Genomic DNA, 13266 nt, shown 5'->3' with positions numbered 1-13266 from the left:
GCCCGGGACACCCTGGCGCGCGCCCGGTTTCTGTCGTGGCCGAGACCAGGCAAAAGTTAGAATAAACTCGGCCGCGACAGTATATATATATATAGTTTATTTGCTTGAGTTCCTGTGATATATTGTATCACTGGCACTCATTCACTGCACATCCCTGAGGAAGGTCACGTCTTGCTGACCAAAATGTTGGATGCAGTGCCGTGTATTTTCTATGTGAATACAGTTTTCTTGTACTTACCTGGCTGTGTGCTGTCTCTTTTTCCCGGATCAACGTCTGATAAATGTTATATATATATATATGTGTAGCCCCCTGTAAACAGCACGGGCTACTAAATCTTCCTACTACTGTGGTAAGTATGCAATGGGGGAGACCAGGCGCTTACCTTTAGTATCAGATAGTGATGACACCAATAAATGTGGTTTCTCTCTTTTGTTGCAGAGATATTCTTACGGTCCCTTCTGCTTCAACCCCTAAAAGGGATAATCCGAAGCCCTTATGGAAAACGTGGAAACGAATAGAGTAGGGGGAGTGAGGGATCAGTAGACATAAATTAATAAAACCAACGACGATAAATCATGCATAAAGTAGTGGGGTTGGGACAGGAACTATAAGATAATAATATACAGTGAAATATTACAGATACTTACACGGCCGTGTGTAAGTACAATCCAAAGAAGGTATCTTTGTGGTGGAATGTTGATCCCTCCACAAATGAGTGCAGAGGAGTGAGTCAGGAGAGAGTTGTCTAGGAGGTCCGATGGAAGGTTGGAGTGTCTGGCTGGACAGTCAGATAGAGAGAGAGAGTGTAGTTAGGTTCCTGAGGAGTAGGGCCTAGTAGTTCAGAGGTGGATCCATGCCTCTCGCCCTGCTTAGGGGGTGAGGGAAGAGCTAGCCCCACCCGTGGCGCCCTTGACTGCGGGTGGAGGCAGGGAGAAAGATACCCTTCAGACCATCCTGAGGAGAACGATCTGGTTGGAGAGGAGGAGGAGGCATATCGTGTAACTGTATTGCTGTGCTGCTATTACTGCCCTGCCGACAGTGTGTACAATAAAGACTCTGTTGCTTTCAACATTGTGCCGAGTGATTCTGGAGTATTCACCCCGGGACCAAGGGGGGTTCTTCTATAAGGGTCTCTTTCCACATCCCTGGGAATTATAGAAGATGGAGGCGCTGCACCATTAAGACCACATGGAGGCCCATACCTCAGAAGCCTGGTCCTGTCTCCCCCATAACATCGCAGGAAGCTCAGGCCCTCCTGTTCCAACAGGTATGCACCTTCCATCACCATGTAATCTGCCCTCACGCACCCTAGATACATCAGTTGAGTCTAGGGGGGGGGAACAAGGGTTACACATATATATATATATATATATATATATATATATATATATATTAGCCATAAGGTATATTCTCTATTCATGTCCTATGATGGCAACTAGAATTCAGAATGAAATTATTGCTGTCGACAGTCTTAGAAAATCTCTGCTGCAGACAACTGTAAAATGTTATGGTTCCAATGGGGAAACTGGTGGAAATCATCAAACTAAACATATATGACACAGCAAATATACTGTTACTGCCTCAGGGCTTACCTGATTCATAAATGGCTCATTGAGAAGACTTGCACCTTTTTTTCTCAATGGGCTTATTTTGCACAGGTTTAAATAGTGTAACTAGATACCGTTTCACAGTAGAGGGTCATGAGAAGTCTTTGTTGAATTACAGGCGCATAAAACATTAAACAGGATAGACAAAAACTGATGCTAAAATTACATTAAACTCCAGATAGTGTAAAAGATTTATGAAACTGGGACAGAGGTCACATTTAGGGTTAAACCTTTAGACAAGAAAGGAACAAGACATCTACATTCCAAGGCATTTTGACACTCTGTATTGTTCAATCGTGACTTCCAGCTCTGCCATTTTCCTGTTCTTATCAGAATACTGAATAATTGAAATGTTGGTTGTGCTATTTAAAAAAAAAATATTTTATACAATCATTCTTTGTTATGTCAATATGCTTAGTCAACAGAAACAATGTCTACAGTGTTTATTGTTTTCCTTAGCAAAGTGTATATATATATCTGTGGGTCCTCCATAAAACATTAGTAATATTTGCTGGAAAGCCTAAATTCAATTTCTCAAACCCTTCAATGCCTTTTTGGATGTGTACCAGACCCCCCTGGCAATAAAGGGGTTTAGAAAACCTTGGGACACAGTTGCTACTCATTTTCACCCTGCAATGGTGGCCTTAAATATTTAATATGATACTTTTTAAACATTTTGTACATTTTGCAAAGGTTTCCTAAGGAAACTAGGTTAATGTAGTTAAGGTTAATTGAAGCTGTGGAGCAAAATGAAATCAAGAAATAATTGCATCAATGCATATTATTTTAATATGCACTTCAAGTACCTACTAACGTACTCGACACACTGTAGCAACGTAATTGCTTATTGGAAACAAAGTACAAGGGAAGATTAAAGTTAAGAGATGCATAATATCAATGACACTTCAAACTGCAATAACCCCCAAAATAAAAATTACTTCTGCTTATATTCTGCAACCGTGTTTTGATTTTGTAATTTCAACATATCATTTTTTTTTACCATAGGTAGATAAGTCAATCCGCGCTCATGCTTCCTAGAAGGGATCTTGAAGTAGATCAGCTCTCCCCTCTTGCTGCTACTGGGATGTGGAGGCACCCCTCCTCCACTGGTAACTTCAGTAGGAAGACTCCAACGTCAGAAGATAGTGAAAAAAGAACACAGAAGCGCACCAAGGCTTAAGGATACTGTATTATACAATGGATATAATAAAATGTAAAAACTTACACATAATGTTAAAAGTGTCCAGTAGCGGCCAGTACAAGCATGGTGGATCCAGGAGGATAGGCGCAGGAGGTATTGCCGGATGTTCACAGTTCAGTCCCGCGTGCTGGGGCTGGCTTGCTCGGCAAGGCTCAGATCTTAGTTCCGGGTTGCGGGTATCGCAGGACCCGTATGGAGCTGCCCTCCGATCGCCTGTGTACTTTACGTCCCACTCGAGGAGGTAAAACCAGCTCTAAAGTTCGTATAAAGCTGGGACTTGTAAAACCAAGCGTCTGGGCACCAACAAGTACTGTATATACTCCGCAACGCGTTTCACACTATTCAGTGTTTCATCAGGCTACTGGACACTTTTAACATTATGTGAACGTTTTTACATTTTATTATATCCATTGTATAATACAGTATCCTTAACCCTTGGTGCGCTTCTGTGTTCTTTTTTCATTTTTTTTTTACGCTTTGAAATATCAGAAGACAAAACGATTACTTCAGACAAAGGAAATAACAGATTGCTGTTTAATTCTCCTCTCTCCCCCCCCCCCCCAATTTTTTTTATCTGGAATGCTACACCCTAAAATGAAAGATAAGCGCAATCTGTTCTCCATTATTCTCCTCTATACAACACATACTGTAAACACACCTGAGATGCCTCAGAAATATGCTAATTGAAATTACTTGAATATACTTTGCATATTTAAATTAGATTTTCCCCCGCCCCCTTGTATCTCAGGTGTGTTCACAGCTATTTCTCCACATGTTGTATATAGGAGTATTTTGGGAGGTATATGTCAATGGGTATTTGACAAAATTAGTTTCATAATCCCCCCCACTACCTCTCCTTCCCTTTGCCTTTCTCTCTACCCCTTCAGTAAAAGCTCTGGATGAGAGTAATGCTAAGTTAGGTTTGACTTAATAGAGCTTTCTGGATATGGGCATTTGTAGCAGGATAAACCCAGTTAAATACAGTACCACTTTAAGATGATTTCACAACATTATTTGGGGCCTATTTACTAAATTGTTGAGGCAAAACTTGGGCAAAACCGGTGCAATGGAATTGGACCAGATTAATCAAAGGAAAATCTCCAATTGCTTTCAATGGGATTCCTAGTCTTTGATCATTTTAACTCCTCCCTCTAATCTGGTACCTTTCCTTCCTCCTTGAAACATGCAACAGTTATACCATTACTCAAAAGACACAAACTTGGCCCTACCTGTCTTTTTAACTATGGTCCTGTCTCCCTGCTGCCTTTTGCCTCTAAACTCATTGAAGGTCTTCTATTCTCTTGCTTTCTCCATTTTCTCACCACCTATTCTTTCCTAGACCCTCTACAGTCTGGCTTCTGCACTGCTCACTCCACTGAAACAGCCTTCACTAAAATAACTAAGGACCGCCATGCTGCCAAAGACAAAGGTCATTAAACTATACTCATATTAATCGACCTCTCTGCAGCATTTGATACTGTGGACCACCCTCTTCTCCTTCACATTCTCCATATCCTCTTACCTCTCCCATCATATATTCAGTGTCTCTTTTGCTAACACATCCTCCTCCTGTATCGATCTCTCTGTGGGGGTACCCCAGGGCTCTGTCCTGGGACCTCTTCTCTTTTCTCTGTACCCACTCTCTCTAGTTGACCTAATCACATATCTTGGGTTCAAATATCACATCTATACTGATGACACACATTTACTTTTCAACCCCTGGCCTTACACCTGCTGTTCAGACTAAAGAATCTTAATGTCTCTCTGCTATATCACCCTGGATGGTCCTCAGCCGACTTAAATTTAACATAGCAAAGACTGAGCTGCTCCTCATATTTCCTCTCAAATTTGGCCCTACTACTTACATCCACATTACTGCTGGAAGTACTATCATTCACCAGTAGTACAAGAACACTGCCTAGGGGTCACACGACTACTCTCTCACATTCTCCTCTCACATTCAAAGGTAGTTAAAACCTGTAATTTTTTCTTCTGCAATATTACAAAGAACATTTTTCTGAAACCTTTTTCTCTGTTGCTGGACTGCTAAAACTCTGACACAGGCCCTCATTTTCTCCCATCTCGATTACTGTAACCTCCTGCTGTCCGACCTTTCTGCCTCTCACCTATCTCCCCTACAATCTATTCTAAACACTGCTGCCAGAATCACTCTACTCTTTCCTAAATCTGTCTCAGCGTCTCCCCTGCTGAAATCACTCTCCTGTCTTCCTATCAAATCCTGTATCATACACTCAATTCTGCTCCTCACTTTTAAAGTGTTACACTCTTCTGCTTCTCCTTACATCTCAGCCCAAATTTCTGGCTATACACATCCCAACTCTTGCGTTCTGCTCCTGGATGTCTTCTCTACCCTTTTTGTATGTAAAGACCTCTCCTGTTTTAAACCTTTCTCACTGACTGCTCAACACCTCTGGAATGCCCTTCCCCTCAATTTCCACCTTCTTTATCCACCTTAAGACCCACCTTAAAACACACCTGCTTAACAAATCATATGAGTAGCTCCGTGGCTGATACGTTACACCTCATACATAAACCTTTGCCCCTTAAAGATGTACTTACCAGAATGCCCTCCTACAGTCTCTGTACGTTCTTCCTACCTACTAATTAGATTGTAAGTTCTTCAGAGCCGGGACTCATTTTACTAAATGTTACTTTTATTTCTTAAGCACTTCTTCCCATATGTGCTATTTGTAATATTTGTTATTTACTGTATATGATTGTATATATGATGTGTATTACTGCTGTGAAGCGCTATATACATTAATATCAAATATCCCCATTTAATTTGTACGTCGCCTGTTTATTCTCAAATGCAAAACCTTACATTTATCTGTATATCTCTATACACATATAATATAGATATGTTTCAATATGTACCATATATAACTATTGTTTGTAAAATTAAACCCCTCAGTAAAATATGTATTTAATATTTAAACAAAACACTTTCTCTGAAAGTGGTCTGAAAAAGTGTAAGCTGTGCTTGACAATTAAGCTCGGTGCTAATCAAATTATTTGTCGAACATTGACTCACTACCACGATCTCCGAGGTGGCACTAAAAAACAAACGGGCAAATAAGGGGTGTCGATGCTAACTCTAATCATTTAACAATTTACGTTCTTTTTGTTTGTATGCTGTGCCCTGGCAAAACTATAGACACGTCCGTGTTCCGTGAGAATTATAGCTTTCTGTTGATAGGAGCGTTATCTGACACAGGGCGTGCTAATGCAGAACTAAAGTGCAATGTGATCACCTTCTGAAATGCCAACTGGAGAACGCAGAAGGTAATTTAAGACTTTAAGAAAGTTTTCTATGATTTTGCCCTTTTTTTTTTTTTCAACTATCGTACCTAGCTCCCTATAATTGTAAACTCTACAGATTGTGCCTGTATTTTTTTTTTTATTTTTTTTTGGGGCTTTGTAGGCATTTCAATGATTATTTAAAAAAACAACATTGTTTTATCAAAAATAACTATATTTATAATTACATTAAACTCAAAATAATTTTGATTAGCTTAAAACCTGTGGTGATAATTTACAATGTCAAAGACTTCCCATGCAGTAGCATTTATATTTTGTCTATATTTTTCTGCATGTTTGTATCTGATTTTAACACCAAAGACAATTATTAACAATAGGGCATTTATCAAAGTTGCAGGTTGATATCAATGTAACCATAGTAACCCTTTTTCAGATGGATAAATGCACTTAACCTATTAACCAATTTTACTTACAATGATCCATAGATGACCTGCTTCATTATAGTTATTTCACAAAATAAATTAGCCTTGTTACTACAGCCTTAATACTGGTAATTGATCAGAAATGAAGACACAATGCGTCAGTTATAAACTTTGAAATATTGTTGTAATGTATCTTTACCTGCACACACACATATACATATAAACAAATATCTTCTGTCTGGTTGGTCCTAGTATTTAATCAAAAGCATTATTTTCGGACACTTGTATTTTTCATACAAAATTGAAATTAGACTAACAATTGTCACTTTTGGGACCAGATTCTTTTTATTTCCCAGAATTCATGTTGTCTAACATTACTGAGAATGCTTAGAGATTGAAACGCAAAAATATATTCTGGGACAATAAAAGGAGCTTCCAAAAGAACTATTCATCCCAACGGCAGTACACATGACACAGGGTCATCCCTTAAAGTTGGAAGAAAGGAGATTTCACCAGCGACAAATGAAAGGGTTATTTACAGTAAGGGCAGTTACAATGTGGAATTCATGGCAAATACAATAAATAATCTTACAAAAAATGTTGGACATCTTTTTAGAAAGGAAAAGTATTCAGGGATATACAACATAGAAAACATGAACATCAACATTATTATTTTTATTTTTTTAAATAATATTGATTTCCTTCAAACATTCTGTACACAGAAAGCAAAACAAGAAACAGATGGTGTTATACGGGGTAGATGTATTATTGTATCATAGAAATCCCCAAGTCTATTAACTTCCACCCATATAAAGTACCAAATAATTATGGTTACATAGTTACATAGTAGATGAGGTTGAAAAAAGGCATATGTCCATCAAGCTCAACCCACAGTATGCTAAATTTAAACGACAGATACTTATCCTATATTTGTATTTGCAGTATATTGATCCAGAGGAAGGAAAACAAAACAACTCAGTGAAATGTCCTCTAATGATATCTCATAAGGGGAAAAATAAATTCCTTCCTGACTCCAAATTTCGGCAATACAATTTCTCCCTGGATCAACATCCTTCCCATGTTTACTTATTTGGTATATCCCTGAATACCTTTCCTTTCTTAAAATATGTCCAACCTTTTGGATTTGAATATAACTATTGTATCTGACATCAGTCTCCATGGGTAGTTAATTCCACATTTTAACTGCCCTTACTGTAAATAACTATTTCCTTTGTTGCTGGTGATATCTCCTTTCCTCCAACCTCCAGGGATGACTCCATGTTATTTGTACTGCCCTTGGGATGAATAGTTCTTTTTCAAGCTCCTTCTTTTATCCCTGGATATATTTGTATAGAGTTATCATATTCCCTCTTAGATGCCTCTTTTCTAATGTAAACAAATCTAATTTAACTAGCCTTTCCTCATAAATCAGATTATCCCACCCATTTATTAATTTGGTGGCTCTTCTCTGCACTTTTTCTAGTTCCATAATGTCTTTTTTATGGAGTAGTATCCAAAACTGTACTCCATATTCAAGTGTGTGCTTTAACTAATGCTTTACATAGGGTTATAATGATGTTTACTTTCTATCTATCCATTCCCAGTTTAATGCAAGATAAGATCTTGTTTGTCTTTGCAGCTCCTACATGACATTGGGCACTATTGCTAAGCCTGCTGTCTACAAGCACTTCTAAATCTTTCTCCCTTAAGGATTCACCTCAGTATTATCCATTTAATTTGTAAGTTGCCTTTTTATTCTTGTTTCCCAAATGTATAACCTCATCTGTCCTTTACCTGCCCAAGTTTCCAGTCTATCCATGTCCTTCTCGAGATAAATTATATCCAGCTCTGATTCTGCTACCTTACAGAATTTGTTGTTATCAGCAAACATGGAGACTTTGCTCCTTATGCCAACCTCATATTCATTATTAAAAGCAGGGTCCCAGTAACGATCCTTAAGGTACTTAACTTACAACTTTAGACCAACCTGAAAATGTTCAATTTATGACAACTCTCAATTGTCTATCCTTCAACCAGTTTTCAATTCAGGTGCAAACATTTTTACTGTGTCCAAATTCCTTCATTTTGTACATTAACCTATTGTGTGGCTTCATATCAGAAGCCGTTGCAAAATCAAAGTAGACCACATCAACGGCATTACCCTGGTCTAAATTCCTACTTTCCTCCTCAAAGAAACTAATAAGGTTAGTTTGGCATGACCTATTCTTCATAAATCCACGCTGACTATAACTAATCATTTTGTTGTCCATTAGGTATTCCTGAAAATTACCTTGTACTAAACCTTCAAGTAGCTTCCCCACTATTGATGTTAGGCTTATGGGTCTGTAATACCCCTGTTGTGATATAGCTCCCTTTTTTAAATATTGATACCACGTCTGCTTTATGTCAATCTTCTGGTATCGAGCCTGTGAAAATGGTGTCCTTGAATATTACATTTAATGGTTTGGCTATTACTGAACTTACAGTAGCTCCTTAAGAACACTTGGATGTATGTATCGGTGCCAGGTGCCTTATTTACTTAATTTTTTTCCCATTATATCTATGCAAAAACTGAAATATGTTGTACTGTATATTCAATCTAAATAGCATTATCAGCCTACTTTAGAATATTTATCATTTTTTTGATAATAGAATACAACAATTGTACAGATCTTTGTTTGCATGTTGATATTGGTGTGAAAGATCTAGCTCATAATATACCAAATATATTTTCACATTGTTTGTTATTTAGCTTATGATGGGATCACTGTCAGCCTATACTAGATATCACATTTTCACAATGTTTTTGTGGAAACTTTACCATCATTATTGTGCATGTCACAATAAAAAGGAATAATAAAAAAGTGTAAGCGGATATTTATTCCAACATTTCGCAATTAATTCAATATAACAGTTTATATTTTCTTTTGCAAAAGGAAAAATAAAATATATTTCCAACAGAGCTTGGGTAAATTTGGCAAATCTGGAGAATACTGGAAATGCATGGTTACTGTCGCTAAAATATATTAAACTTCACAAAAAAAATCATCAACCGCAAACTTTTTAAATCTTACAATGCCCCTTTGACTTCAATTTTTGTGAAGCGTTGGCAAAAATGTGTTTGTATACTGTATATATATATAAATATATATGTGTGTGTGTGTGTGTGTGTGTGTGTGTGTGTGTACTGTATATATATATATATACACACACACACATCAGTGAGCATGGGTGTATTTATAGATTCTAAAATTCTGTATATGATTCTAGATCTAATTTTCTATCTATTTTTCATATACAGGTAGTCCTCGTTATCCAACGTTTCACTTTAAACCAATGGCATATCCAACGCTTTACAATGCAACCCTGTGGGCCGTTTTTTGACGCCGGAATGCGTTATCCGACGCCTTAATGCATTATCCAACGATCACCGGCACTGATTAACTTGGGACTCACTTTACAACGGTTTCACTATCCAACACTACTTCCAGAACGGATTCCGTTGGATAACCGAGGACTGCCTGTACGTTATATATTATATACTGTATGTGTATGGATGTGTGCATTTGTAAAGACTCCATGGAATGAGCAAGGCTAATATCAAATTGCTTTCGGAGTGTTTTGAACCTGAAACATTTGACGTAGCAAAACAATTTAATAACAGTTTGACTTTAAAGAGCAGTAAAAGAACCACAGATATTTTTAAGTCAGTCTAACTGTGGAGAGGACTCAAATGCTTGTTTTTCCTTGAGGACGGAATCAGAGAAAATAAGTGAATGAAGTTATTTATCTTTCCCATAACACATTAACATATTTTTTCCCTGATGGAACAGCACTATCGCTGAAGAAGCTTATGTAGTACTCTCTCGTTCATTTGAAATTACATAGTGTGTAATTTAAAAAAATGAAACCATTTGATTGGCATTTTCCCCCTCATTTGAATATTTAATCTCATCATTACTCTCTCTCTCATACTGAATTCAAAAATGAATAAATGGAATTTAAATGAGTGAAAGGATTACAGTATTCTTTTGAATGTGGTTCTTTTTTTTCCTTCATGATTTAGAAACTGAAGCTGCAGATTTGAGATACATTATTTCCATGACTGTGTGACTGAAATGGATATTTTGAAATATTCCTCTTTAAGATCTCCATGGCTTGCAGGAGAAAAACAGATTAGAAAATCTGTAACAATCAAGCACATACGTAAAAAGAATATGATAATTGATTTGTTTTAATAATCAACATCTGAGCTAACCTTGCATTGCTTGCATTATATAGATGCAAGGAATTGTCGATATGCTTCCTTGTTAAATAAAGGACATTGCTAAGGTCTCCAAACATCTGGTCCAAATACTTAATCATCTTGTTCCATGTAGGTTGGTATTTTTTTAACTTACACACTGATTGGGCTGCATACATTTTTCACAAATTGGTATTTAAACCTCAAAACCTTTAGCTAACTACATCTGTCATTGATATTTTATTGTTTCATTTCTTTTTATGGAGCCAAATTACATTTCTCCCACATACAGCCTGCACTTGTCTAATTTGTCGACATGTTCTATAATGATAATTTCATTGATTTAGAAAGTGACATTACAAGCAACATATGTTCAATTTTGCTGTTAATCTTGTTAGCACAATCTCCCTTTTTACGTATTTTATCACCAACATTGAGCAGCATCAGAAACTTTAACCCATTTCATGTTAGAAAGCAACCTGTACTATAAAACAGCTACGCTTTGTAAATAATAAGAGTTTTTTTAATTGTGTTCATAGTAAAGTCCACATGTACAGTATGAGAGTATCCGCAGCTGCTTAATTTGATTCATTTTGTGCAGATATTATATGCTCTATTGGATCATTGTAAAAATATGTTGTCGCACATGAGATTTAAAGAAACAAGCATGAGATGAATATACTGTGACAATGATTGTTTGTTGGATTATGCTTAATTTAAGATGATTACTAAGATAATACAACCATGGACAAGAAGGAGGTATAGGATTTTATAGGGATGAACAGCTACGGATGTAGCAGTCTTTATTGCTCACTCTGCTGCGTTACGGTTGCCTATTTTGTAATATTCTGTGTTATCACTACCATTGAACCCTACGGAAACTCTGTGATATTCTGAGTTATAATGGGACATGTTGCATTATCAGTAAGAGCAATGAAGTCTGCTACATCTGTATTTGGTTCCATATACAGCAGTATTTGAGAAATACAAACATGTCAACTTTTGAAGCAGTTGTTATACTGTACAGCAGGGGTGGTCAACTCCAGTCCTCTAGGGCCATCACCAGGACAGGTTTTCAGGATATCCCTGCTTAAGGACAGGTGGATCAGTCTTTGACTGAGCCACTGATAGAGCCACCTGTGCTGAAGCAGGGATATAATTAAAACCTGACCTGTTGGTGGCCCTCGAGGACTGGGGTTGGCCACTCCTGATATAGATGGATATGACTTACTGGTGGTGGCATCCACAATGACAGGGCAATTGATCAGTTCACGGCTGAGTACTGTATATAGTACTGGCTAAGAATTTATCTGATCCAACTGACACCACAGCAAACCCAAGAAATCACTTCTAAATGTAGGCTCTCATTCAATATGCCATGAAGCTGTATTTATTCACATAAATCAAACTAAATCCTTCTCTAGCATGGGGTACACCACTTCTCAGCAAATTGTATAAGGGCAGGATAATGCCCAGTAAACGTAGTTTGACCATGCCTATGCATTTAACCCTTTAATAGCCTCATTAATCCTGTGCAGGATGCAATCTCCCCCAGAAAACGAACAGGTACATTATGAAGTAGTTACTACCTCATGGGTTCACTGCAGTGCCAGACTCCATGACACACGCTACTGTACATCTGTAGGATACCTAAAAGTTTAATGCTACAATACAGTATGTGCTAAAAAGGGTGGCAAAGAAATTGAAAAAGTGATGTTTGCCTGTATTAAATATAAGTAGTTTGTGTATAGAATGTGCGTTGAAGGGAAGTCCAATCCCAAAGCTCTTAAAGTGACCATGATCAAAACGAATGGGACATGCATTCTGCTACAGCTTAAGATATACTATGTACAATTTATTCACCTTAATACTTTAGGGGCTATGGATTAAAGCCTCCTGGTAACAAAACTGGATTTATCCAAGAATATGTTCTCAGAATGGAATTTTTTGCTTATTGTGTAGTTGTTGTTTTTTTTGTCCCCAGTGTGGGAGACTGAGCGACTTTGATTTGTAGCCTTCTGTATCTACACTAGGAAAACACTATATTTTATACCGCATAGTGGGATGAGCGAGTAAACATAATAGGAAAGGATTCATAGCACGGAATGGTAACACGAGCAAAACAAAATGTGGAACGCCATCAATTTGTGGATTTTGTCATCAAATTGTAAATGTTTGGAGCAATGTGCTGACCAGGTCCCGGGAATTGTATGTTTATGTTTGTTATGGAGGTTGTTGGGAGGTTGTTGGGAGGTTGTTGTGGAGTAAAGAAAGATTTAGAACACGGAATGAATCACTGACAAAAACAAAATGTGAAACTCCATTAATTTGTGGATTTTTTCATCAAATTGTCTTTGCATTCTCAAACTTTAGTTTAAAACAATAATTTCTGGCCAATTGAATTCTCACATTATTTTGTGGTATTATACAAGCCAATAAATAAGCCTAGTTTCAACTGACAGTCGAGGCACCGGTAAAACAGTTGACCAGAAAGTCCTGATATTACAGTA

General features: G+C 37.4%; 1 long non-coding RNA gene across 2 annotated transcripts in view; it reads left to right on the top strand.

The window, feature by feature from the left end:
- Positions 1-8337, top strand: part of LOC142494361 (uncharacterized) — a 34129-nt gene extending 25792 nt beyond the window's left edge. For both annotated transcript variants that reach the window (XR_012801393.1, XR_012801394.1), the window contains exons 3-4: positions 5988-6115; positions 8153-8337. This is a non-coding gene — a long non-coding RNA (uncharacterized LOC142494361). The remainder of the gene's footprint in view (positions 1-5987; positions 6116-8152) is intronic.
- The last annotated feature ends 4929 nt before the right edge of the window (positions 8338-13266 follow it).

The sequence above is a fragment of the Ascaphus truei genome, chromosome 5 (assembly GCF_040206685.1).
Source record: "Ascaphus truei isolate aAscTru1 chromosome 5, aAscTru1.hap1, whole genome shotgun sequence".
NCBI classification, from domain to species: Eukaryota; Metazoa; Chordata; class Amphibia; order Anura; family Ascaphidae; genus Ascaphus; species Ascaphus truei.
Note: the sequence above shows the minus strand (reverse complement) of the source record. Positions and strands in the feature narration are given on the sequence as shown.